This window comes from Pristiophorus japonicus, chromosome 6, assembly GCF_044704955.1.
Source record: "Pristiophorus japonicus isolate sPriJap1 chromosome 6, sPriJap1.hap1, whole genome shotgun sequence".
Classification (NCBI taxonomy): Eukaryota; Metazoa; Chordata; class Chondrichthyes; family Pristiophoridae; genus Pristiophorus; species Pristiophorus japonicus.
This window is the reverse complement of record NC_091982.1, coordinates 80,665,451-80,676,998: the sequence shown is the minus strand read 5'-3', so window position 1 is coordinate 80,676,998 and position 11,548 is coordinate 80,665,451.

Sequence of the window (11,548 nt, the reverse complement as noted above, 5' to 3'; positions counted from 1 at the left end):
ATAGTGGCTATTCCATTACATTGAATCACAGCACATAAGCAGTTTAAAAACTGACTGCAGTTCAGATTCCTGGACCAAGCCTATTCAAATATAATGTGACAAGGCTTGGCACTGACAGCCTGGAGGGAGAATTAATTCACACTTAAACAGTGCTGTGTGATTGGTTCAGCTTCTATACAATTGGTAGTTTTAAGAAAATTGAATGGTCAAGTATTCAAAACTAGGAGGTCCCAGTAGCTTTTTCCTGCTGTATTCTGTTTAAATTGAAAGTTAAATTGACGCTTCATTGAAAGAAGGAACTAGTCAGTTTGAAACTCATGAAAGAAAGAAAAATCAGTTTGAAATTTCCAAAAAGCAGTTTAGATTATTATAAGCTCCCACAGTGATAAGAAATTTCAAAAAAGAAGAATCATTTTGTGGGTTTGAAAGTTATTTGTACAAAAATTAGTTTTATTCTTACAGCTGTGATTTTTTATTATTTTGCCGAGAAGTCAGATAATAGACTTTCTTCTGTACATATAAAATTATGATGTGACTGTCACTTAATTGTTTATTTGTCTTTTGTTAAATACATTTACTTTGCGGTTTTAAATGTAAACAAGGTCTGAATGTGTGATCCTTAATAGTGAGATAGATCCTATGAAGGCACAGAGTAAGTCCAGTAAGTAAAGTCAACTAACAGGCACAGTTTTGTGTTTTGTTATGCCAAGTATGTTATGAAAAGCTTACCTAGATCTCAACACAAAGATAGACATTCGCAAAGAAATGGAGAATTGCAGCTTGCCCATGAGAGTGATCGAAGATATGAGAGCTAAATTAATCCAGAGAAATAGTCAGTTCCTGCCCCAAGATCCAGACAGACTTCCATCCTTTCAATTATTTTTGTCATGTATGTAACCACAATGTAACACCACTGTATTACTGTATACACTCGACCTAGATGCACACCTTGACCACAAGGGGTGAACTTGTGGGAGATACTCCGTACCTGATGACACAGGTATAAAAAGGGAGGTCCCACGCAGGGTCATCGCTTTTGGAGTCCTGTGAATAAAAAGTTAAGGTCACAGAAGGATCTTGTCCCCAGAATGTGCCTCGCGTGGTTTCATGCTGTAGAGTAAGGATATTACATTGGCGATGAGAAACGGGAATTCACAACCCACGAGAATGGCCACCGGTAGAGCAGAGGAACGGTACTGTGTTGGGGAAGACTGGGACGATTTTGTCGAGAGGCTTTAGCAAAGCCTTTTTACAAAAGAATGGCTGGGGGATGCAGCGGCCGACAAGCGAAGAGCTCATCTTTTGACCAGCTGCGGACCAAAGACTTACGCGCTCATGAAGGACTTACTAGCACCTGAAAAGTCGGCGGACAAAACCTTTGAAAAACTTAGCAAATTGATCTGGAAGCACCTCAAATTGGCAAGTAGCATACATATGGCCCGACACAGATTCTACACTCACCGACATCGTGAAGGACAGAGCATACCGGACTTCGTAGCGGACCTCCGGCGTTTGGCCAGCCTCTGTAAGTTCACAGACGCCTGCAGGGGAGAGATGATAAGGGACTTCTTTATCGAGGGCATCGGTCATGCGGGAATTTTCCGCAAATTAATTGTGAGCAAGGATTTGACCTTGGAAGCAGCGGCGTTGATAGCTCAAACTTTCATGGCGGGGGAGGAAGAGACGAAAATAATATACGTGCGCAATTCTGCCTCTAACGTGGCAATGGATCAGAGAGTCAACATCATCAATGCGACTCAGAGCCCCGCAGGCAGGCAGGAGCAGTCCGACTCTCCCCAGGCAGCAATAGACCCCAGAGTAGGACTTCAACAGAGACAATGGCAGGCTGAATGGACATTCACGCCATCACAGTGGACAATGCGGCCCGAGATGGGGCCATTGACACCCACTAATAGGGTACTCAAGAGCAGTCAAAGGGACAGTCAGCGCAGAATGCTTGGCCATAGTCCCTTTGTTCCCAACAATGGAAACTTTAACTCATGCTGGAGGTGTGGGGGAAAACACTCAGCTAGATCGTGCAGATTTCAACAGTTTGACTGCAGGAACTGCAATCTCAGTGGCCACTTAGCTCGAATGTGCAGGAAGTCTGCAACCAGACTAATATATGAGGCAGATGGACCAGAAGAGGGTTCTTTGAGGCAGGATGACTTTTGGGGCAAATCGATGGACACCGAGGTTCAGCGGGTCCATGTGGCGAATATTCACAGTTCATACACCAGAACGCCACCAATGATGATGAGGGTTTTATTAAACGGTATCCCAGTATGCATGGAGCTGGACACTGGGGCCAGCCAGTCACTCATGGGCGTTCAGCAATTTGAGAAGCTATGGCCACTTAAAGCCAGTAGACCCAAATTAGCACATATTGAGACACAATTACGGACTTACACTAAAGAAATCATTCCGGTGCGAGGCAGTGCAATGTTGGCTGTCACACACAATGGGTTAATGAATTGGCTGCCGCTCTGGATTGTCCCGGGCAATGGTCCCGCACTGTTGGAGAGGAACTGGTTAGCCGAGATGAACTGGAAATGGGGGGATGTTCACGCAATGTCATCTGTGGAGCGAAGTTTGTGCTCACAAGTCCTACAACAATTCAATTCACTATTCCAACCTGGCGTCAGGATTTTCAAAGGCACTAAAGTAGTGATACACATCACCCCGGACGCCAGGCCAGTGCACCACAAAGCCAGAGCGGTACCGTATGTGATGCGGGAAAAGATCGAGAGCGAATTGGACCGGCTGTTGAGAGAGGGCATCATCTCGCCTGTTGAATTCAGCGACTGGATGAGCCCCATCATTCCCGTCCTAAAAGCGGATGGCTCTGTCAGGATCTGTGGCGATCCATCAATCAGGTGCCCCTACAAGATCAATGCCCGCTCCCGAGAGCGGAGGACCTCTTCGACACTCTGGCAGGCGGCAAGCTATTCACCAAGTTGGACCTCACTTCAGCCTATATGACCCAGGAACTGGCCGACGAATCTAAACTACTGACCACCATCACCACGCACAAGGGACTGTTCGTTTATAACAGGTGCCCGTTTGGCATTTGATCAGCGGCCACAATTTTTCAACAAAACATGGAAAGCCTGCTTAAATCCATTCCTGGAACGATCGTATTCCAGGACGACATCCTCATCACGGGTCGAGACACCGAGGAACACCATCACAACCTGGAGGAGGTGCTATGCCGACTGGACCGGGTAGGCCTGCGACTCAAGAAGTCTAAGTGTGTGTTCTTAGCTCTTGAGGTTGAGTTTCTGGACAGGGGGGTTGCTGCAGATGGGATTCGGCCCACCGAATCCAAAACAGGCGATTCGACGAGCACCCAGGTCCTGCAACACATCGGAGTTGCGTTCATTCCTGGGATTGTTGAACTATTTCGGGAACTTTCTGTCGAACCTGAGCACATTGTTGGAGCCGCTACACGTGCTCCTGCGTAAGGATTGCGATTGGTTTTGGGGGGACTGTCAGGAACGGGCTTTTGATCTGGCGCGAAACCTACTTTGTTCAAACAAGTTGTTGATCCTGTACAACCCCTGTAAAAAATTGGTTCTGACATGTGATGCATCGTCCTGTGGGGTTGGGTGCGTGTTGCAGCAGGGCAATGCATGAGGGTCAACTACAACCTGTGGCTTATGCCTCCAGGTCACTCTCTCAAGCAGAACGGGGATATGGGATGGTCGAGAAGGAAGCGCTTGTATATGTCTATGGTGTAAAAAAAATGCATCAGTACATCTTTGGTCGGGAGTTTGAATTGGAGACGGACCACAAGCTATTAACATCTGTGTTGTCAGACAGCAAGGCTATCAATGCCAACACATCAGCTCGCAAACAGCGATGGGTTCTCAAGCTGGCTGCTTATGACTACTCCATCCGGCACCGGCCCGGCACCGAAAACTGCGCTGATACGCTCAGCAGGCTTCCACTGGCCACCACTGAGGGTGCAGCGGAGCAAAGCGGCGAGATGGTCATGGCTGTCGATGCCTTTGACAGCGCAGGCTCCCCCATCACAGCCTGCCAGATCAAAATCTCGACAAACAGAGAGCCCCTCCTATCCCTGATTAAGAAATGTGTCCTGACTGGGAATTGGGTGCCCGCACACGGAACATGCCCTGAGGAGGTCAGACCGTTCCATAGACAGATAGATGAGCTCTCCATCCAAGCTGACTGCCTACTATGGGACAGCCGGCTAGTTATGCCCCAGAAGGGCAGGGAGGCATTCATCAGGGACCTCCACAGCGAGCACTCAGGCAATGTGCTGATGAAAGCCATTGCCCGGTCACACGTTTGGTGGCCTGGAATTGATTCAGACTTGGAACACTGTGTTCGCAGGTGCACGACGTGTGCCCAGCTGGGTAATGCCCCCAGGGAGGCCCCGCTCAGCCCATGGCCCTGGCCCACCAGGCCATGGTCACGCATTCATGTTAACTACGCGGGCCCGTTCATGGGAAAGAAGTTCCTTATTGTGGTAGATGCGTACTCGAAATGGATCGAGTGCATCATTCTGAATTCATGCACGTCATTCGCCACCGTGGAAATCCTACGTGCGATCTTTGCAACCCATGGCTTGCCGGACATCCTGGTTAGTGATAATGGCCCATGTTTCACAAGCTACGAATTCCGAGAGTTTATGTCGGGCAATAGCATCAACCACGTCAGGACTGCACCGTTTAAGCTGGCCTCCAATGGCCAAGCGGAACGTGCGGTCCAACTCATTAAGCAAGGTATGCCCAGGATTCAAGGACCCTCCCTACAATGCCACCTATTGCGTCTCCTGCTGGCCTATTGATCCCGACCGCACTCACTCACGTGGGTCCCGCCCACAGAGCTATAATGAAACGGATACTCAAAACTCGGTTGTCCCTCATTCACCCTGTCCTGACTGGCATAGTTGAGGGAAAGCGCAAGTCACAAAATGAATACCATGACCATAATTCGAGGGGGAGATGTATAGAAATAAATGATCCTGTATTCGTCCTCAATCACGCCATGGGGCCCAAATGACTTGAGGACACTGTAGTTGACAAAGAGCGGAATAGGATCATCGTGGTAAAACTCAACATTGGTCAGATATGCCGTAAGCATCTGGACCAAGTAAAGAAAAGGTTCAGCATCGACACGGAGGAACCTGAAGAAGACCATGAGATGGAGCTCACAACACCGACAGTGAACGAGCAACAAGAACAATCAGAAGAATGCACAGTCCCTGCGGTCAGCCCGGACAGGCCGGAATCACCACAGGTGACAGACACTCATGTCAGTGTCCAACAACCAGAGCCCCAACTGCGGCGCTCCACGAGGGAGCGTAGACCACCTGAAAGACTAAACCTATGATCCCAATAAGACTTTGGGGGGGCGGGGGGAGGTGATGTCATGTATGTAACCACAATGTAATGCCACTGTATTACTGTATACACTCAACCTAGATGCACACCTTGACAACAAGGGGTGAACTTGTGGGAGACACTCCGAACCTGATGACACAGGTATAAAAAGGGAGGTCCCACGCAGGTTCATCACTTTTGGAGTCCTGTGAATAAAGAATTAAGGTCCCCAGAATGTGCCTCGTGTGGTTTCATACTGTAGAGTAAAGATATTACAATTTTAGATTGAGAAAGCTGCTATAAGGAGCGACTAACTGTACTTGCAGCTGGAATAGACTATCACAAGAGCAGCGAATGATCGTGGATTGGTTGAAACATTCAAAAGAGAAATGGACAAATTCCTGATGCCACCAAGGTATAAGATTTGGCCCTGAGGTAGCAGTAAGGTGCAAGTGATTTGATCAAGTCTGAAGCAACGTTGAGCTGGAAGGGGTGAAGGGTCCTGCAATTAGTTTGTGACCCCATCTTTAACGGAACACAGTTAATATTCCAATTGACTTCAAAGGCCTTGCAGGAATACACACTTCATGGCCCCTCTGTGTCTGGTGAGGTGAGATTCTGTCTCCCAGCTATGCCTTGGGGAGGTTAGATTGAGATTTGAGATTTGTCACAATGTGAACCATAGGTCATTCTTACTACAATTTTTGCACTGAGTTGACATAATTTACAACCCTTGTTTGTCTCTGGAACACATCTATTAGAGCTAATGCTGCGGAGATAATGGCACCAACTCAATATCATTATTATCGTAGCATCTAAATGCTATTTATGAAAGGACTGTGCTGGTGGAAGAACAAGTAATGGTCTGGCCACCATTGGCAGCCATGCCTTGAGCCGCCTAGGCCCTAAGCTCTGGAATTCCCACCTCTCTCTCGACGCTCCTTAAAACCTATCTCTTTGACCAAGCTTTGGTCACCAGTCCTAGTATCTCCTTATGTGGCTCGGTGTCAAATTTTGTTTGATAACACACTGTGAAGCGCCTTGGGACGTTTTACTATGTTAAAGGCGCTATATAAATGCAAGTTGTTTTTGTTGATGATGATGAAGTAGGCTGAGATGAGGCTCATGCATCATAAACATGGGCATAGACCAGTTGGGCCGAAAGGCTTCTGTGCTTTAAATGATCTGTAATTAAGGGAGGGGTTGTGGCTTTTCTGCAGACAGTCACTTTGCTGACCTTGCTGTGTTGTGTAAGATACTAATGTCAGGCTGCAGTGGCTCTTGGTAAACTATACGAGTTGTTGATATGATTAACTTCCACAGGAATGTCCAGCTGTTTGTTTCCTCTCATCTATTGGGCCAACAATTCCGTCTCCCCGGGTCCGTACGGAGTTCTTACGGACCTGGGAAGGCATCGGAAATGCTGGTTTCCAGCGCGCAATGTGCATGTGCTGGAAACCGGCACTTCCGATCTGTCAAGTTTCTGGCTTGACAGATGGCCATATCTCGGAAGCGAGGACATTTGTAAGTGGAAATTTCCGATATTTACGCTTACAAATATCCTCAAAAAATCTTGCGCCTGAAAAGGCAGGCACATAGCCTACTTTTACAGGTGCAAGTGTTTTAAAAAACACAAAAACATCAAAAAATAAAGTTACTAAAACATATTTTATCATTAAAAACCCTCCCCTCAACGGTAAGTTTATTTTTTTAAACTTTTTAAAAAATCAGGAAATTATTTTTTTTTAAGACTTTAATTTAAATGAATGTAGTGTAATTATTTTCTATTTTTTATTAGTGTTTTGGGTGTTTGGGGCTGTGTTTTGGGTGTTTCAGGGCTCTATCATAATCATAGTAATAGGAGTTTAGGACCCTGCGGAACTCTATTACTATGATACTTTACCTGATTGGCTGCCCAGAGCCATGTGACTCTAGCTCCAGGCCTGCGCACGTCCCGACGCGCACACGCTGCAACTGGCAGTCAGGAGAGGCCTCAGCATCGGAAAGTCGAACGTGGGCAGCAGCTTAAGGTAGGTGCGTATTTTTTCTCTAAAATGCTCGCGGGAAAGCTAAAACGGAATTTCAGGGCCATTATCTTTGGATAAACCGGTACAATTTCAGTTTTCCTACATTTATTCATCACTTTGGCACCTAAACCTCTCAGCTCACAGTTTCCTCTGAAAATCAGAGCCTGAGCTTCCAGTTGACAATTATTCCTCGACGACTTTGTGGATTTTTAATTATTTTTCAGCCTGTTCACCCACCCCCTTCTTCTTTGATGGGCTTTAACTCCTTGCTGGGGTGTGGTATGGGAAGGTGTGGGATGGGCAATATGTGCCTCCTATTACCTTGACCAAGTGGACGTTCTTCATCGGTGAGCGCGGCCAATGAGTGGGCTTTTCAATTGCGGACTATGTCACAGCTGAGTCTCATCCTGTCTTCATCCAACGCCCACAAACATCACCCAGATCAGGGAGGTCCCAACTCAATCCCTATTCTATGGTGTCAACTAAAGCAATGGTGGGGGTGCAATAGTTGTGCCAGTATCGGGAAGTTTATGATGATAGAGATTAAATGAAATCACTGTATCGGTAGTATTTGTCCAAAAGTGTTAGCAAAGCTACAGCCATTAAAAGTGCATGGTCCTCTTCTACTACCCACCTGGTCCACTTCTTCTGTGGTGCCTGATCTCAGCAATGAAGAAAAGCTGTGCTCTGTGATGATGGGCATAACATACCTACTATTTCTGACACCAAGGCATTACAATCACTCAAGTCAATGCTCTTAACTTTCACAATGAGAATCACCCTTAGCCTGCATTCCATATGTATGTGAGTGTGGCTACTGTCCTCTACCAAGACTCCTACCTTTGGACCCAGGGATACACTGTTTTAAATGAAGCATGCCTACACAAGTGTAGCCTGTATCCACTGTAGTAAGATAGCAGAACAGCATGTACCTATTGTACTGGTAAAACTCAGACATCCCAGATTCCAGCTAGAGACCAAGAAGGTCTTGGGTTTGAATCCTAGCAAGGTTCTTTCAACTTGCTGTCCATGTAAGGTGAATAAAATAAGCACCGTGTCCTCGAATGTGGGGAGAAGATAGGATAAGGCAGGAACTGCTCAGTGCTTGCCACAATGTTGCAGAACCTCTAGGCTGTTTGTCAATGAAACCAGGGATCAGCATTACATATAATTGGCAACTTGTGTCTAATGCAGATCCATCTCTGCAGCTACTCACCTCTGAGTCAGAAGGTTGTGGGTTCAAGTCCCACTCCAGGAACTTTAGCACATAAATCTAGGCTGACATTTCAGTGCAGTGCTGAGAGAGTGCTGCACTGTCTTTCGGATGAGATGTTAAATCGAGGCCCCGTCTGCCCTCTCAGATGGGTGTAAAACGGCACTATTTTGAAGAAGAGCAGAGGAGTTGGCCCCGGTGTCCTGGCCAATATTTATGCCTCAATCAACATAAGGAAAACAGATTATCTGGTCATTATCACATTGCTGTTTGTGGGAGCTTGCTGTGCGGATGTTGGCTGCTGCATTTCCCACACTACAACAGTGACTACACTCCAAAAGTACTTAATTGGCTGCAAAGCGTTTGGAGATGTCCGGTGGTCGTGAAAGGCACTATATAAATGCAAGTCTTTCTTTAATTACATTCTCTGAAGTACTTGAATAGCTGGAACACATTTACCCTATGTAGTAGGCCACTGAACCAACACAGACATAATAACATAAGAACATAAGAAATAGGAGCTGGAGTAGGCCATACGGCCCCTCGAGCTTGCTCAGCTATTCAATAAGATCATGGCTGATCTGATCATGGACTCAGCTCCACTTCCTCGCCCGCTCCACATAACCCCTTATCCCCTTATCATTTAAGAAACTGTCTATTTCTGTCTTAAATTTATTTACTATCCCAGCTTCCACAGCTCTCTGAGGCAGCGAATTCCACAGATTCACAACCCTCTGAGAGAAGAAATTTCTCCTCATCTCAGTTCTAAATGGGCGGCCCCTTATTCTAAGATCATGCCCTCTAGTTCTAGTCTCCCCCACCAGTGGAAGTATCCTCTTTGCGTCCACCTTGTCAAGCCCCCTCATAATCTTATACGTTTTGATAAGATCACCTCTCATTCTTCTGAATTCCAATGAGTAGAGGCCCACCTACTCAACCTTTCCTCATAAGTCAACCCCCTCATCCCTGGAATCAACCTTGCAAACCTTCTCTGAACTGCCTCCAAAGCAAGTATATCCTTTCGTAAATACATGCTCCAATGGTGACCAGAAGAATGACTGGAGTTTGGTAGATGGTTGTGTGGAGACCTGTAATCGACAAGGTACAGTGGACTGGGAGACCCGCAGGGGGAGGTGTATTGAGATGTATTGAACTCCACAGGGGGCACTGTACAGTGTGCTGGGAACTACACAGGAGACACTGTACAGTGTGCTGGGAACTACACAGGGGACACTGTACAGTGTGCTGGGAACACCATGGGGACACTGTACAGTGTGCTGGGAACTACACAGGGGACACTGTACAGTGTGCTGGGAACTACACAGGGGGCACTGTACAGTGTGCTGGGAACTCCATGGGGGCAATATACAGTGTGCTGGGAACTACACAGGGGGCACTGTACAGTTTGCTGGGAACGACACAGAGGGCACTGTACAGTGTGCTGGGAACTCCATGGGGGAAATATACAGTGTGCATGGGAACTACACAGGGGGCACTGCACAGTTTGCTGCGAACGGCACAGGGGGCACTGTACAGTGTGCTGGGAATTACACAGGGAGAACTGTACAGTGTGCTGGGAACTACACAGGGGGCACTGTACAGTTTGCTGGGAACTACACAGAGAGCACTGTACCATGTGCTGGGAACTATACAGGGGGCACTGTACAGTGTGCTGGGAACTACACAGGGGGAACTGTATAGTTTGCTGGGAACTACACTGGGGGCACTGTACAGTTTGCTGGAAACTACACAGGGGGCACTGTACAGTGTGCTGGGAACTACACAGGGAACATTGTACAGTGTGCTGGGAACTACACAGGGAGCACTGTACAGTGTGCTGGGAACTACACAGGGAGCAATGTACAGTGTGCTGGGAACTATACAGGGAGCAATGTACAGTGTGCTGGGAACTACACAGGGAGCAATGTACAGTGTGCTGGGAACTACACAGGGAGCAATGTACAGTGTGCTGGGAACTACACAGGGAGCAATGTACAGTGTGCTGGGAACTACACAGGGAGCACTGTACAGTGTGCTGGGAACTACACAGGGAGCACTGTACAGTGTGCTGGGAACTACACAGGGGGCACTGTACAGTGTGCTGGGAACTACACAGGGAGCAATGTACAGTGTGCTGGGAACTACACAGGGAGCAATGTACAGTGTGCTGGGAACTACACAGGGAGCACTGTACAGTGTGCTGGGAACTACACAGGGGGCACTGTACAGTGTGCTGGGAACTACACAGAGAGCACTGTACAGTGTGCTGGGAACTACACAGGGAGCACTGTACAGTGTGCTGGGAACTACACAGGGGGCACTGTACAGTGTGCTGGGAACTACACAGGGAGCAATGTACAGTGTGCTGGGAACTACACAGGGAGCAATGTACAGTGTGCTGGGAACTACACAGGGAGCAATGTACAGTGTGCTGGGAACTACACAGGGAGCAATGTACAGTGTGCTGGGAACTACACAGGGAGCAATGTACAGTGTGCTGGGAACTACACAGGGAGCAATGTACAGTGTGCTGGGAACTACACAGGGAGCAATGTACAGTGTGCTGGGAACTACACAGGGAGCATTGTACAGTGTGCTGGGAACTACACAGGGAGCAATGTACAGTGTGCTGGGAACTACACAGGGAGCAATGTACAGTGTGCTGGGAACTACACAGGGAGCAATGTACAGTGTGCTGGGAACTACACAGGGAGCAATGTACAGTGTGCTGGGAACTACACAGGGAGCAATGTACAGTGTGCTGGGAACTACACAGGGAGCATTGTACAGTGTGCTGGGAACTACACAGGGAGCAATGTACAGTGTGCTGGGAACTACACAGGGAGCAATGTACAGTGTGCTGGGAACTATACAGGGAGCAATGTACAGTGTGCTGGGAACTACACAGGGAGCAATGTACAGTGTGCTGGGAACTACACAGGGAGCAATGTACAGTGTGC